Genomic DNA, 16,609 nt, shown 5'->3' on the forward strand with positions numbered 1-16,609 from the left:
TTGGATTGCATGGACATTGTTACCATTTATCTAGATTTGGCCATTCCCTATAACATGGCCTAAGAATGAGACCTCTTGTTGGGCAAATGAATATTTATCCTTCTTTACGTATAGTTCATTTTTGCTTAGTACTTGGAACACTTGCCGTAAGTGATCCTCGTGTTCCTTAAATGATTGACTATAGATAACAATATCATCAAGGTACATGACAACAAATTGGTTAAAAAACAGTTGTAGTATGTTGTTCATTAGTGTGTATAATGTCACGATGCATTTGTCAGATTGTAAGGCATTACCAGGAATTAGTGCACCCCATAGCTAGTCACACACGCTGTCTTTGGTTCATCACCTTCAACTATCCTCACTTGATAGTATCCCAATCTTAGATCCAACTTGATGAACCACCGTATTCCTCCAAGCTGGTTGAACAAGTCGGCAATAAGGGGAATGGGATACTCGCTCTTTACCATAAGCTTGTTTAGAGCCTAATAGTTCATGCACATCTATAAAGACCCATTATGGTTCCGTGGAAACAAGATTAGTGCACCATATGGAGCTTTAGAAAGCTTGATAAACCTTGCATCTAGAAGCTCTATCTCCTTAGCTTTTCCAACTCTGGGGGTGATATCTTATACAAGGCTTAGGCTAGTGGCTTGGCATTAGGCACTAGTTCAATCTTGTGGTCTATCTCCCTTTTGAGAGGTAGTCTCTTGTACAATTTTATGGGCATGACAACCTTGAAGGACTCTAACACTTCCAAATGAGTGTTATTCTTTAGTTTTTAAGGCTCATCCTCCTTTGGGGCCACTAAAAAGGTGGCTCTTCCTTTCACACGCCCTTGGTGAGCTAGATTATAAATAGTGCCTTGGTTTCGGTCCGTTGCACTTGTTTCATTGGGATAATGCATTGGCACCAATGGTCCAAGATGCAAATCATCTAAGATGCAAATGCAATTGGTGAAGGGAATAAGGAGTTTATTGATCCTTTAGAGGAAATCTAAATCGATAACAAAGTCATAGTCATTAAGAGGGATTACCTTAATGAATTCCTTACTTTTCCATGCTCCAAGTTATAGCTTGACTCCTTGTGCCATGCCTATGATCGAAACCTCTTTAGAGTTCACGATCTTAATCCATCTCGCCCTTTCTCGACCTTGAGCCCCAATCTCTTAGCCCCTCCTTCGAACATGAAGAGATAAAATGTACTTATGTCCACCAAGGCATTCAAGCATTTGCCTACAATTGGGATTTTGTCAAACATGAGCCCTTTTCTCTTATGGCCTTTCCTTGCTAATATAAAACTTAGCATGATCAAACCAAGCTTTAGTCCCTCTTTTTTTGGTTGCTTTTTATACCCCTTGATGATGGGCATGAGCTTGGCTCTATTAGGATAATCTTTGGCTCAGTGTTAACTGTCAGATAGAAAATAAGTCATGGGTCCATCTTTGGTCATTGACTGTTTGTCCTTCTTCTTGTGTCCCTCCTTAGAGGACTTCCATTTATGCATTGGTATCTTACCATTGCTACTCTTATCCTTGTCTCCCCTACCTTTGCCCTTGTCTTTGAGCTTGAAATACTCAAAAGTGTACCCTTTCTTGAACTCTACTAAGGATTAGCGATGGTTATGGCTCGAGTGAGGTCCTGGACACCCATCCTCCTTAGCTCTTGCTTAGCCCATGGCTTGAGCCCATCCATAAATGCAAAAAGGGCCTCATCCTCCCAAATGTTGGGAATTTGGAGCATGAGTTCTTAGAACTCCAGAATATAGTCTCACACCTCTCTATGTTGGGTGAACTATCATAGCTTGGTATGTGCCTCGTTTATAGTGTATCTTGGGTTAAACTGCTACCTAAACTCTTTTTGGAACTCTTTTAATGTTCCAATGGCAGCACCCCCATGCCTAACCTTTTTAGGCTTGCAATGCCACCATAGAAGTGCCATGTCTATAAGATACATAGAGGCAATATTTACCTTAGCAACATCCTTCTCAATGCCTAATGCTTGAAAATACTACTCCATGCCCCATAAGAAGTTATCTATGTCTTTTGTAGACATGTCCCCTTGAACTCCTTCGACTTGAAAACCTCTACCCTAATTCTAGGAGCTATTGTGAGTATGTCTCCCCCTATGGTTGCCTTGTATGCAAAAAGCCTCTTCTTGAGTTGCTTCATCTTCTCTCTTATAGCCTCCACTAGGGCTAGAGTTCTTATGGGTAAGGCTTTCGATTTCTTTATAAAGAGTTTGCCTTAACTCTTCCATGATCTCTTTTCTAATCGAGACCAATTCCTTCATTTGGTCTTTGTACTTGTCTTGTATTTTAGCCATGGTTAATTCCACCTTAGCCAATTGAGCATCTAAGGTTGCGATCATGCCCTTATTGGTGCCTTTTTTACCATTCCAACAGTGTGTATCTCATGAGTCTCTTACACCTCAGTGTGCTGGGGGCTCTTTTAGAAGTTGACATTGTCTTGGATTAGGGTCGCACATTAAACTATGTTCTGATGCCAACTATCATAGGCTTCAATCTTAAGCTTTGCAACCATGCAGCCCTAGGCAGGAAACTACCATTCACAAATGCCTAAGTCATCATTTAATCGAGTTGAGTAAGTGTGCCACTCATCAATGACTTGTTGAACCCTAGAGACAATTAAACACTATAGCACATTAAAAAGGCACTGGTAAAAGAATACAAAATCCTTTCTATTACTGGAACAATGTGGCTTATGTACAAATGTGCTTTAGTAGCTTTATGGGTCCATAAGTTCACTAGCTTATATGTTAGTTTTATGGGAGAGGGGGCACCCCTATTTATATTTGAGCCCCTACAGCAAAAGTGGTCACCAGTGAGCCGAGTGTGTGGCTCTTATATACATTCTAGAGGGTTCCAAGGCCCAAGTGGTCACCAGTGAGTCGAGTGTGTGGCTCTTATATACATTCTAGAGGGTTCCAAGGCCCGTAACACATACAAGGTTAGGGAATTTCTAGAAAAAAGTTGGTTCTAGACACTTTATGGTGCACCAGGTCTAGAAGGTTCTAGGTTCTCTCGTAAAGTGCCTATACCTCTGCCTTCTGGAAGCATCCCTACTTGGTGCTATAGTAACCATACCCATTTTTGTATCTCACCCTTCTAGAAGGTTCTATGCCAATGCACTTGGCTTGTAACTAGGCTTATCTGGAGCCTTCACACCTACAATGCCCGACCACCTTTCTTGGGCTTTTAAGAAGCTTATCTTGAATGGTTTTCAGGTTTAACATCAAGTAACTCTCGTAGGGACTCGTTCATGTGACCTAGTGCTTGAGTGAGGGTCTAGCCTCCATGTGCTGGCACTTGAGCCTTGGCCTCAATGGGCTCATGTGGGTTGTGACATATGCACAAGCTTGGCCAGGCTAAGGAATTTTTATGGTTGATAAGAAAGGACCATGAGACTGCCAAATACCCAAAAGACTTAGCTAAACCTAGCCCATGATCGTAGATTTTGCTTGCCTACATCAGGGTGCCATTTTCTGATTCAGGGACTTGGTTTGGTGTCTAAGCCAGCATCAGCTATAGGCATGGGCTTAAGCTTGGCACAACTGAGCCCTTTTTTTACATGTATGCTAATCTGTTGAGGCCATGGGCTTTTATGGGTCACTAAAGCAACTAGCCATCGGACAACATAGCTAAAAGGCATTCACAGCCTGGAATTTGCTCTAGGGACATTGCCATGCATTTACTTAATGATAGGCCCATCACACACACCTACTCCCCCCATGAAGGGAGAAGAGGCCTAGGACAACCACCATTTAGAGACCATGAGAGATTTATAGATATGCTAGCACTAGACATTAAAGTGCCTAAAATGGGGACACTTTTTTCAAACAGGCATATCCTGCACTAAGGGTTTTTAGGTGCTAGTGGTGGTCAAGGTATGTACTTGCACCAAGGCTTAGCATATGCCAAAGGTGTTTAAGGTAAGTGCCTACTACAAGGGCTAGCATGTGCCAATGGTGTTTAGGGCAACTACCCATACCAAAGACCATCTTCAGCCAATGTTGATCGAGGCATGTGCTTACACCTAGGGCTAGCATGTGCTAATGGTGGTTGAGGCAAGTGCCTATACCAAGGGCTAGCTTATGCCAATGGTGGTTAAGGTAAGTGCCCTCGATGATGGTCGAGGCATGTGCTTGCACCATGTGCCAACATATGCCATTGATGGTTGAGGCCTTAACTGAAGTTTGATTTTGGGCCATGGTGCACATGCTGAGCTCAAGCATGTGTTGGTTCCACATTTTTTCACCTAGGGAACTATTGTTGGAGCATCGCTATAGAACTTGACTGATGGCATTAGGGATTTCGATGATTGGGGGTGAGGGGTCAGAGGGTGTTTATACATGATATGTGATGGGTACTAGTCTTTGTCCTTTATGTTGGCCCCTTATCCCCCAAGGAACCTTGACAACTCACACCCCCTTAAAGAGTATAAAAGCTTTTATAGGTTCTCAGCCAGTAACCATTCAAGTGTCTAAAATGGGGATGCTTTTTTCAAATGGCCATAAAATCTTCTACATTTTGATTTTTTAATTGAATTTTTTAATAGATTCCAACAAAAATACAAGGATCATGTATACCAAATTTGGGGCCAAAACTCCTAAAAAAATTCCAAAAAATCCTAAATAGTGAAAAATTTTTAAAATTGTGACAAATAAAAAACAAGTCATCTTACCATGAAAATTCACATGAAGGTTAGGAGACCATTATATGAATTTACAAGCCATAAAAATGTCATTGGCATGGCAAAAGTATGAACATATGCTTGAACCCATTTATTACCTAGTCGTGGTGCACATGGTGTGTGACTCGGGCCTAGGACACCCACATGTGGTGCACAACCCAACATGTGCTGACGGTGATCGCAGGAACTACCCACATAAGGGCTAGCATGTGCCGATGGTGGTTGAGGCATGTGTCGAGACAAAGAGACAACAAGTCTCACTAGTGGTCGAGGCATGTGCACATGTCATAGGCCAAGACTCAAGCTCCAAGATCGAGTAGGTCCAAGACATAAAAAATGGATTGTTTCATGTCCCAGATCAACCTAACACAAGAAATGGTGCATAGACACTCCAGACTACAAGCTTGGTTACCCAGCACATTGTAAAGTAAAAGGGCATAGCAAGTGTCAGAAGAAAAGCTGACAAAAGAACAATATAAAGGTTTAAGGTAAGAGTAAAGATGTTATTACTCAATGGTTTTATTGTGTGTACAATGGGGGTGGAGGCTCTCTATTTATAGTCGGGTCCTCCTTACATTTGGTGCCTGAGATACATTCCTAAACTCTAGAGATTATAATCCCTTGATTCTAGGAGCTAAGTTACAATCCTTGATTCTAGGGGATTTGGTGCTACTGCATAATATTTGACTTGCTAAAATCAACTTGAGCAACAAGCCTTCTTAAAGCCCCTAAATCTGATCTTCCCAGGTCTGTGTTTAAGCATGCCTACACCTAGGCCTAACCATGCACTCACACCTCGATCATCAGTGCTACTAGTTAGGTCTGACTGGGTGCTCGTACATCACTCACTAGCACCCACCCTTGGGCTTGGCTTAATCTTGCTAAAGCTAAACACCTTTTTTGAGCTTTTAGAGTCTTGATCACTACTTACCCCATTGTTTTGGGGTAGTTCCCCATGACTTAGACCTCTAATACACCTCAAGGCATGGTCCCCTTAGCTATCAGACTTTGTCTTACTAGAACTACAATTGTCACTTGACTTGGAGAGAACCCTTGGACTTAGACTAGCTTGCAGGCTGTGACATTCTCCCTCACTCATTTTAGCAATGCCCTCATTGCTAGGGAATGATGCACCCACCTTACATACTGGTAGTGACTCCTACCCTGTGAGCCAATTTTCCAACATTTTGGTCCTATTCCCAAACATGTACTTTGTTGGCTTTTGCTATTCTCGATCCTATGTTCCTTAGCATTTTGATACAATCTTATATTCCTCAGCACTCTACTACAATGGCCTTTTCCATCTATGCTACTGATGGTTTCCATGCTTTTTTTGAGTTGCTTGTGGCATACTCTTTTGTGAAGAATTTGGCTGTACTATGGGACTCATGTTGTGGTACTCCACTACCATTAGTTTTCCCTCATCAACTCCTCGAGAGGTCCTAACCCCTTGGTAGACTTGACTAGCACCTGGCCGCTCTTCTTTAGGCTCATTCTGGTGCTGTTTACCACTTCCACTCTAGCTTTCAGATAGCCTATTTGCTTGTTTAAGGGCCAAAAGCTTCAACACTCCCTAACTCGATGTTGACTGGCATAAAAATAGTAGTTCATGGCCCCTTGCCCCTATTGGTGGCTCTATTGATCTTACAAAATTTGGGTTTCCCCATAGCCCTTTCCTCCTCTGAGGAACAAACATCGATGTCTTCCCCACTTAGGCCTTTTCCTTTTAGCCTTGGAGACTTGGTGTACTCAACTTGACTCAATGATTATATAGCAATTTTGGCTTGATTTGACTCATGTACCTCTTTTCGTTATAGCTTAGCCTTTACCCATGACTTTAGTCGATCAATGAAATGCTTAGTCACCTCTACTCTTGGTCCCAGCCTATAATAGCAACCACAGTAGCTCACAATACAGCATGGTCAACCTTGAGTTTGGCTAACTCCTCTTATAAGGTTGTCATTGTGGACTCTAATGTCTCATTACCCTATATGAGCTTTTTCATTACCTTATTTAAAGATCCCTTAATGTCTTGAACTGATCTATTATCTGAAGCATGGCCTCCACACATTTCACTAACCAAGTGCTTGTTAGCACATATCTTGCTGAAGTATTCCCTCACTTGTTTGTAGGTGGGTGTTCCTCGAGCACCTCGCTTAGGCCCTCTATTTAGTTTTCCCTAGCTATGCCATAGCCCAAAGCACACAAACTATTAGATCATGAATGCACAAATCAAAGGATTACCTCAAGTCTAGTAGGCACTCAAGTAATCTGATTTTAGTTCTTGCAAGCCAGAACACTATTTTATCAATATTGCACACCAACATAGCACACACTATCGGGCACTAGTCTACATAATGGCTCAACACACAAGCCTGTCTTGGTTAGGCTCCAATATGCACATTTGCTCACCTGTACATTGTCATATGACTAGGAGCTGAATCCTAGCTACCGTGTGGCCTTAGGTAGGAAACTATCATTTGTATTCCTAAGTTAGCCTTTTCCTTGACTCTATGCCAAACACTTTTGCCATGCACTCCATTGGCTCCCTAAAAGCTTGGCAAAATGCTGTGAAGGAGAGTTAAAGCAATTGTAACTTTTATTTGCATGATGCTATAGACAATTGCTCAATGGCCAGGTATATGACTTGGTTCTTCTTACTTATGTAGCTTCTAACTCCTTACAGATGAGGAGGAGGGCCCCTATTTATACTTGAGCCTTCCTAGTACATATGACCCTTATTGATCCAAGTGTGTGGCCATCGTAGGCCTTCTAAACCATTACATGGTCACTAGACATTTCCTAGGTTGGCTATGGCCTTTGTAAAATCCAGCTTGTTCCAGGCTCCCTACTAAGCCTCGGGTTTGGAAGAGTCTAGGCACTCCTGCTGAGTGCCTACCCCTACCGGGTTCTAAAATGTTCCTCAACTAGTCATTGCTCTACCTGTTACTAGGGCCTTCTAAAGCCTTTCTCATCTAGCTGCTATAGTACCTACCATTATTCCTACGCCTAGCCTTTCTGGAGCCTTCAGTGCCTATACACCTAGCCTACCTCCAAGCTTCTCCAAACTCTTTTGTGCTTACACACTTTTCCTATCTCTAGGCTAATTTAGAGCCTTTTGTGCTTGCCTTCCCATGCCATTTTTTTTGGGGCATTCTAGATCCTTTCAATGATTAGTCCCATTCTTAGTACTAGGCTGCTTAACTTTCCATGCTCTTACACCTTAGCCTAGGCCTTGTGCCTTTAGAACCCTGGTCTTGCTCTTTCATGGTCCTTCATCTACACCAACTCAAATAAGTTACATCTTTTGACCCACTTGGCTTAAGACTTATATATAGACCATGAGACATAGCACACCTATAACATACAACAACAACTTGTTGAGAACCTATCTTGTACTCTAGTATGCTCAAACCTGGCACACCAACAGTGTTTCACCAGCATATGAGCACAATAACCCTTCTAGGATGCATGCACCAAGCAACAAACTGCTTGCACCATATAGTCGAATGTCTATACACATAGAAGGATGCTTGCCCACCGCACCAGGATGCCTGCACACAAATCCCCCTACCTACATCCACGCCAACTCTGGCTTTCATGGTAACTCTGGCTCCTCATGTCACAAGTTGGGATCTATTGCACACTCTGAACCAAGGCTTTGGTCACTACCTCTAGTCTGATCCAAGCTTTGATACCCCTTGGTATCTAGTTTTCCTGCCTACTTTAAAGATTCCATTGAACCAGGCTCTGACACTATTCATCATGGGCTAAGACTCAAGCTCCAGGCTTGCATAACTCTAAGACATGGGAATGGACTCTTCTGCATCCCATATTAGACTAACACAAGAAACAGTGCACAAATACTCTAAACTACAGGGCTTGGCTGCCAAGTATGCTACAAAACAAAAGGGCAAGACAAGTGCTAGAAGAAAAGCTAACAAAAGAACAACAAAAAGGTTTAAGTCAAGAATAAAGATGTTATTACTCAATGGTTCTGGTGTGTGTACAATAAGGGTGAGGGACTCTTTATTTATAGCTAAGTCCCCTTTACATTTAGTGCTTGAGATACATTCCTAAACTTTAGAGAATGTCATCCCTTGATTCTAGGAGCAAAGATACAACCCTTGATTCTAGAAGATTCGGTGCTGTTGAACAATCCTTGACTTACTAAAATCATGTTGAGCACTAGGCCTTTTAGAAACCTCCAAATCTAATCCTACCAAGTCTGTGTTCAAGCATGGCCAAACCTAGGCCCGACTATATACCAACACCTCAATATCAATGCTTCCACCTAAGTCTAACTGGGTGACCTCGCATTGCTCACCAGCACTTGCTCCTAGGCTTGGCTCAATCATGCCAAACTTAAACACCTTCTCTGAACCTTTGGAGTCTTAAACACTACCCGTCTTATTGTTTTAGGCTAGTTCCAAGCAACTTGGATCTTTAGTGCACCTCATGGCTTAATCCCCTTGGCTGTCAAACTCTTTCCCTATAGAACTGGAACTATCACTTGACTTGAAGAGAATCCCTAGGCTTGGACTAGCTTATGAACTATGATAGATGCACTAAAGGTTGTTCGGTGCTGATGGTGGTCAAGGCATGTGTATGTGTCACAGTCTGTAAGGTGGTTATCATGGGTCATACATTTCTTAGACGAAAATCATGCTCTATGCGGCACCAAGACTACTCTTAGTCGAGGTTAACCTTTTTCAAATCCTTTTCTCCATGGATAGATCATTTTTTATCCTTTAAGCTACATATTCGTGAGCCTTTCATGGCTCGAACTCCATGGGTTGCTCACAATAATCTCAAACTTGGTAAGGAGGAACCTAACTCCCATCATCGTAATCAACCCATGATTCTTAGGTGGCCTTCAACACCCATCTCTACCTGCAGGCATTGAGGTTCTGAGCACTAACCCACTTGGCTCATAAGAGAGCACACATTCTGGCATGTGAGAACTTAACACTATGCCTACCTACATCATATGCAAGCTTTTGTGCCTTGAACCCTAAGGCACAACATAGATGCTAGTCAATAGCTAGTTTAGAGCCATACTTGGCTAATCTCGTCCCATGAAATTCATATCTCAGGGCCTCAACCTTAGCCTTATTCTAGGTTGCTTGTATGCATGATAGACACTTGACATGATGCTTGTCCCACCTCAAAGAACTTGAGTGTCCTACCCTAGCTACAACACACCTCTGTCGATTGGCCATAAGGGTCTAGTAGCATGTTTGCTTGCTAGCCCGTTCATCCTTTAGGCTTGATGGTGCCCCTCCTATGCAAACACCATTTCATAATCCTTGGTTCTCATTGAACTAGCTAAAAGAAGGGAAACTGAAGGGCATAACAAACACTATCATCTAAGCCCATAGTTTAACACAAAGGCATGATATAAGGCCTACTGACCCTAACTATCCTCGAGTTTACCATAACCCAAGGAGGCATCATGCCACACTCGTGACCTGATAATGCCTAACCATCTAGACACCACATGTGCCTAAAAGTTACTCACTTCAGACTAGCCAGGCCCCCTTCTACCTACTAGCCAAAGGGGTGGTGGAGAGTTAGCACGAGTTATCCCCTATAAAGAGTGTAAGAAATTTCATAATCATCCTATCTAGAAATGTAAGACTGTTTGAAATAAGGACATTTTTTCCCAACCATCTCAAAGCCTTTCTTCAGCTAGCTCAGGGCCTAGTGACCTATCACTTAGCCACTATAATTTTCAAATTCAGCTCGTTGCTACATTAACACATTCAAAGGTGCCTGCTCATGACTTTGACTGATAGCACCTAACTAGGTACTGGCTCTAAGGTGCTTATCCTTTATCTCACACTTGCCCAAGCACCTTAGACCTCAATTGTGCCTCTAGGGTATGATGACCACATGAGGGGAGATTGAAAAGGTTGACAAGTTGATAGTTTAATGCATTAAGCATGGAGACTACCAACATGCACAACCATAGCATAATTCATATGCCTATTACTTAATGAGCAAGTAGAAAAAATGATGTATGAAACCAGGCCATAACTGCTTGGCATAGGAAAAGCACAAGCAATGGTTAGGAGACTACCCCTGCCATCCAACAGGCAACAATGACACAACACAACTAATGCTTGGTCTAGCTGGGACCATACATGCAAACTCCATTATCACCACTTTAGGGGGACATTGCCCAATTTAAGGACTTCTTTTGGGGTTTTAGGTAGCATCAGCTAAATGTGTCACGAACCATGTAGGAGTCCAAAACCAAGAGGGTTATGTGATTAGACTTGCTCAAGATGGTATAAGCAATGGACCAGAAAAGACCAAAATTGAGGCCTTAAAGGCACATACTTTACCCAAGTGTGTGGGCCAAGGCCAAGGTCAGAGCGTAAGAGTACACTAAAGGCGAGTTGCACAGTGTAAGGGATGAGAATTGCTAGTTGGAAGGTTTTAGAAAGCCCTAGGATATGGCATGAGTAGTCAGGCACAAAAAAGCCTAGGTTAACTAGCAGACTAGCTAGGTGAGTGTGTACGAAAGAGTCTAGAGAAGCCAAGAGGCTGGCCAGGTGCATAAGAACTAAAGGTTCTAGAAGGGCCAGGTGCAGGCATAGTGATGGGCACTATAGCACCCATATGAGAAAGCCTCTAGAAGGTTCTAACTGTGGGCAAAGTGGCACCCAGATGGAGAAAGCTTTGAAACCCACTAGACGTAGGCACTTAGTGGAAGTGTTCAGACTTTTTTAAAGCTAGGGGTTTGACAGGGAGCTTGAAACCAACGAATCTTTAGAAAGGCTTTAGCTAACCATGGTAGAGCCTAGGCACCTTAGTACTGTCTAAAAGGCCCTTAATGGCCATACACTTGGATTCATTGTAACTATAAGTACCAAGAAAGCTCAAGTATAAATAGGAAAGCCTCCCTCTTATTTGTACATAAGTAATAAACAAGAGAAAAGTTAGAAGCAACAAGATAAGCAAGGAAGAAGAACCAAGTAATAGACTTGGACATTGAGTAATTGTACATAGCATTAAGTAAATAGAAATAATATTGCTTTAACTCTCCTTCCTAGCTTTCTCCCAAGCTCTTAGGGAGCCAATGGAGTGTACAGCACAAGCATTCAACACAGAGTCAAAAAAAGGCTTACCTAGGCACCTAGGCACTTGAATGGTAGTTTTTAACCTAAGGCCACATGGGTGCTAGGCTTAAGCCATGGCCTATGACATATGCATGGGCTTGGCCAAGCTAACACATTTTTATAGTAGATCAGAAGGGACCATGAGACTACCAAATACTTGAGAGACTTGGCTAGACCAAGCTTGCAATCACAACTTCTACTTGCACCATCCCAAGGAGTCATTGCCCAAGTTAGGGACTTGGTCTAACGTTTGGGATAGCATTAGCCATAGGTGTCACAAGCCAAGGCTTAAGTCTAGCACCCATGTGGCCTTAGGCTAAAACTACCATCCATGTGCCTAAGTTAGCCTTTTTTCTAACTCTGTTACATATGTTTATGCCATGCACTCTATTGTCTCCTTAGGAGATTGGGAGAAAGTTAGGAAGGAGAGTTAAAGCAATTGTATTTGTATTTACTTAATGCTATGTACAATTTTTAAATGACCTTAAAATGACTCCTATGTTTACCTCTAAGTCTCTAATATAGCCAAGTCTATGACTTGGTTCCTCTTACTTTTCTGTTGTTGCTTTTCTTATTAACTATAAATGAGAGGGAGGGCCCCTATTTATACCTAAGCCTCCCAACACATATGGCTTTTATTGATCAAAGTATATGGACTTTATAAGCCATCTAGACCCCTCTACGACCCTTAGACACTTCCATAGCCTTTGTAGAATCTAGCTTGTCTACTCTTGGTGAATGCCTACACGTAACGAGTTCCACAACTTTCACCATCTGCTTCTTGCTCCACCTATAGTTAAAGCCTTTAAGAGCCTTCCTCATTTAGGTGCTATGGTACCTATTACTATTTCCACACTAGGGCATTTTGGAACTTTCAGTGCCAATGCACCTAGTTGGCCTCTAAACTTCTCTAGACTCTTCTATGCCTATACACCTGGCATGTCTCTAGGTTAATCTAGAGCCTTCTGTGCTTGTTTGCCCGTTTCACTCTTCTGAGGCATTCTTGATCTTTCCAATGAGTAGTCTCCATTCTTGGCACTAGGTTGCTTACCTCTCCAAGCTTTCACACCTTAGCCTAGGCCTTGGTCAAGACACTCGGGCATTGTATGTGCCTTTAGGACCTTGGTCTTGATCTTTCCTAGTCCTTTACCCATACCAACTCGAACAAGCTATATCTTTTGACCCTCTTGGCTGAGAACTTTTGCATAAACCATAACATTCTTCCTCACTCACTTTAACAATGCCCTCATTTTTAAGGGATGCCATTCTTTCATTGTACATACATATTAGATCAATGTCCCACTCTTGTCCTTATGGTCCTTGGCACACGATGGTTCTTGTTACATGATGGTTCTTGGTACACCTTCATAGTTATCCCTTGCTTCACTCACGATCCTAATGCGATTCCCATGAAACCAAGCTTGTCAAAGCATGCAATGCTTTCTTTAATGATGTGCCATTACCCTTTTTCAATACTTAAGGGTCTTTTGAGGTGTGCAGCACCCACGTCAGATAGGCTTCCATGAATCTTGACTTGTCAAAGCATACAACACCTTTATGTTTGATGTGCCATTACCCTCTCCTCTTCACCATGGGATCCTTAGCCTTTTCCTACACTCAATGAGCCTTTTAGAGTATACAGCAACACAAGTGTAGGGTGTGCATTACTCATGACCAAGCTATTACCCTTTATTCGATAAACCATCCATCTCTAAGGCTGGTGGCTCTTTGTAGCCACATTCACCTTGCCTTCATTAAGAGCCTGAGAGATCACCTTTTCTTAGCTTAATCACCATCATGACTCTTGCCATTAGACTTTCCCTAAGTCTTCACAATGGCTTTAGGTTTTTTCCACTATGAGAGCTCCCTAGCCATATACGGTCATAAGTATAAGAAGTAATTATAGGATATGGTCACCATACTTTTATCCTGGATCAAACCCTTAATCCTTGCCTTTTGATGTTGTGGATCTTCATTTGCTTCCTTTTCCCCTGAAGAATTGCTACTCTTATCTCTCCCATTCAAGCCCTTACCCCTAGGCTCAATTCTTACCCTTGGGCTGTGGAGACTTAGTATACTCAGCCTTGACCACCAACTAAGCAATGGCAATACTCCGACTTGAAGTCTTATACCTTACTACTTCACTTGACTCTTACCCATAGTTTTTATGCTTCTTTGGAGTCCTCTCATGTAGAGTCTAGCAGTCATCTATGATCCTTGGTGTTCTTAAATCAACTTTCAAAGATGACAACCTCTCCTTTAAACTAGCCTTTCTCCCCTTACACATGGTTTAACGGCCCTTATACACATCACTTGTGCATTTGACCACAAAAGCAAAGCTTAAACTAAGGATCTTTAACACATCTTTATAAGAAATTAAATGTCCTTATGCCCTAGTCTCAGCACCAACAACCAGTAATGCCCACTCCATGCAACCCTTCATGCAAGCTATCATCACAAGTGGCACACTAGCACACAACTACCGATACAACTCAAACTAACATTAACACCGATCATAACGAAAGTTTTTATCCCCTTGTTGGGAACCTACTTTGATACCAGCTATCATGGGTGGAGGGCTTAAGCCTAGCACTCGTATTGCCTTAAGCTGGAAACTATCATCCATGTGCCTAAGCCAACCTCTTTTTTAACTCTATGCTAAATGCTTATGCTATGCATTCCATTGGCTCCCTAAGTGCTTGGAAGAAAGCTAGGAATGAGAGTTAAAGCAATTGTATTTCTATTTACTTGATGCTATGTACAATTGCTTAATGACAATGACTCCTATGTCTAACACCAAGTCTCTAATATGGCAAAATTTATGACTTGGTTTTTCTTACTTTTCTCTTGTTAATTCTCTTATTAATTACAAATGAAGGGGAGGGCCCTTATTTATACCTAAGCCTTCCTAACACATATGGCCCATATTGATCCAAGTGTGTGGCCCTTATAGGTCTTTTAGACCCTTTCATGGCCATTAGACACTTCCTAGGTTGGCTAATGACTTTGCAAAATCTAGCTTGCTTTAGGCTCCCTATTGAACCTTAGGTCTAGAAGAGTTTGGCCACTCCTGCTAAGTGCCTGAGTCTAGTGGGTTCCAAAACCTTCTATGTCTAGTTATTGCTTTGCCCGTAACTAGGGTTTTCCAAAGCCTTCCTTATCTGGGTGCTACAGTACTTGTTACTATTCTTATGCTAGCCTATTTTGGAACCTTTGATGCCTATATACCTTTCTAGCCTCTAGGCTTCTCTGGACTCTTTTGTGCCCATACATCTGGCTTGTCTCCAAGCTAATCTAGAGCCTTCTTTGCCTATTGCCTATTTGCCCATGCCACTATTCTAGGGCATTTTAGATCCTTCTAATGACTAGTCCCCATTCTTGGCACTAAGCTACTTTGCCATGATCTCACACCTTAGCCTAGGCCCTAATCTACACACTCGAGCCTCGTATGTGCCTTAAGGGCCTTAGTCTTGATTCTTCTCGGTCCTTCACCTGCACCAACTCAAACAAACTGTGTCTCTCAACCCTTTTGGCTTAGGACTTGCATATAAACCATGACATTCTCCCATACTCATTCTAGCAATGCCCTTATTACTAGAATATGTCATTCTTTCACTATACGTGCACACTAGACAATGTCCCACTCTCATCCTGATGGTCTATGCCACATGATGGTTCTTGGTACACCTTAGCAGTCATCCCTTGCTTTGGTTTTTATCCCAATGTGGTTCCCACAAAATAATGCTTGTCAAAGCATGCATTGCCATAGTTAGTGATGTGGCCTTACCATCTCTCTACACTTAATGGGCCTTTTAGAGTGTGTAGCTCTCACATCACATAGACTTCCACAAATCTTGGCCTGTTGAAAAGTGTAATGCCTCTATGTTTAATGTGCCATTACCCTTTCCTTTGCATCATAAGATCTTTTCCCTTTTTCTGCACTCAATGGGCCTTTCAAGATGCATAGTGACATAGGTGTAGGACATGTAGGGTGTGCAGTGCTCATGTTTAGGACATTACCCTTTCTTCAACAAACTATCCATCTCTAAGGCTTATGGCTCTTCATAACAACATTGACCTTGCCCTTATCAGGAGCTTGAGAAATCATCTTTTCTTGGCTCAACTATCATCATAACTCTTACCATTGGACTCTCTCTATGTCCTCATAATGGCTTCAGGCTTATTTCGTTATAGGTGTTCCCTAGCCTTATGTTGAGCACAAGAAGTAGTTAAAGGACATGGTCACTGTACCTTTATCCTAGACCAAATCTTTGGTCTTTGCCTTTCGCTGGCACGGTTCTTCATTAGCCTCTTCTTCTATTAAGAAACTGCTACTCTTGTTTCTCCACTCAACCTTTATCCATGGGCTTAGCTTTTACCCTTGGGCTATGGAGATTTAGTGCACTTAGACTCAACCACCAACTTAACAGTGGCTATATTCTACTTTAAGTCTCGTACCCTACCACCTCACTTGGCTCTTACCCATGGCTTTTACCCTTCTTTAGACTCCTCGCACATTGAGTCTAATACTCGTATGTGATTCTTGGTGTCCTCAAACTGGCTTTCATGCATGACAACCTCTTCTTCAAAATATCTTTTCTCCTTTTGTGTATGGGTGGGTGGCCCTCATGCACATCACCCATACACTCAACCACAAACACGAAGCTTAAACCAAGGATCTCCTACACATCCTTATGAGCAAACAAGGATTCTTGTGCCTTACTCTTGGCACAAACAACCAACAATGCCTGCACCACACAATCCCATAAGT

Source organism: Durio zibethinus, chromosome 15, assembly GCF_047325235.1.
Source record: "Durio zibethinus cultivar Kanyao isolate XHJ-2024 chromosome 15, ASM4732523v1, whole genome shotgun sequence".
NCBI classification, from domain to species: Eukaryota; Viridiplantae; Streptophyta; class Magnoliopsida; order Malvales; family Malvaceae; genus Durio; species Durio zibethinus.